Source organism: Eucalyptus grandis, chromosome 5 (assembly GCF_016545825.1).
Source record: "Eucalyptus grandis isolate ANBG69807.140 chromosome 5, ASM1654582v1, whole genome shotgun sequence".
Taxonomy (NCBI): Eukaryota; Viridiplantae; Streptophyta; class Magnoliopsida; order Myrtales; family Myrtaceae; genus Eucalyptus; species Eucalyptus grandis.
The window spans coordinates 25781563-25782380 of NC_052616.1; positions in this window are offsets into that span (position 1 = coordinate 25781563).

Consider the following 818-nt stretch of genomic DNA (forward strand, 5'->3'; position numbering starts at 1 on the left):
ACAACACCGTGATTCACCTTTCTTGACATAAAGAGTGAACTCACTTAAGCTCTTTTACAAAGCCAAAATGCTGCAAAATATCGATCTATCTTCCCATACCAAGCTCTTGGAGCCTGCTTCAGTCCATATAAAGCTTTCCTCAACCCGTATACACTCTCTTCTTGGCCTTTGATACTGCCTTCAGCTGTTCAACAAAATCTCCTCCTCAAGCTCTCCATTCAGAATGCAGACTTGACATCTAACTAAAATATAGGCCACCCCTTCTTCAAGTCGCAATAGCTAACATTAGCCTTATTGTATCAAGTCGTGCAATAGAGCAAATGTTTCAGAATAATCTACTCCCATATTTGTGCATAGCCTTTCACCACTGCCTAGCTTTGTGTTTATTGACAGAATCATCAGGATTAAGTTTTGTTCTAAACACCTACTTAACTTTAATCACATTCTTATAAGATGGTTTGTTAACAAGCTCCCATGTGTGGTTTTTTTTGGATCATTGCAATCTCCTCCTACATTGCTGCAATCCACCTATGATCCTCCTTAGCTTCCACAAAGTTAAATGGTTCAAGCATTGCCACATTGCTTCTTTCATAGATTTTAGCAAGTGACCTTGTGGCTCTCACTGGTAAATCATCCATATTGTCTTCCAATCCATCTATAAGTTCATCAACCTCTACATCTCAAGGTGTGCTGTTTTTGAACTGTTATTGTTCTGCACCTTTCCTTCCATCCAATTCCACTCATCTTCCTTTAGAAAAACAACATCTCGCTACGCTCACCTTCCCCGTCATAGGGTGAAAAATTCTATAAGCCTTTGA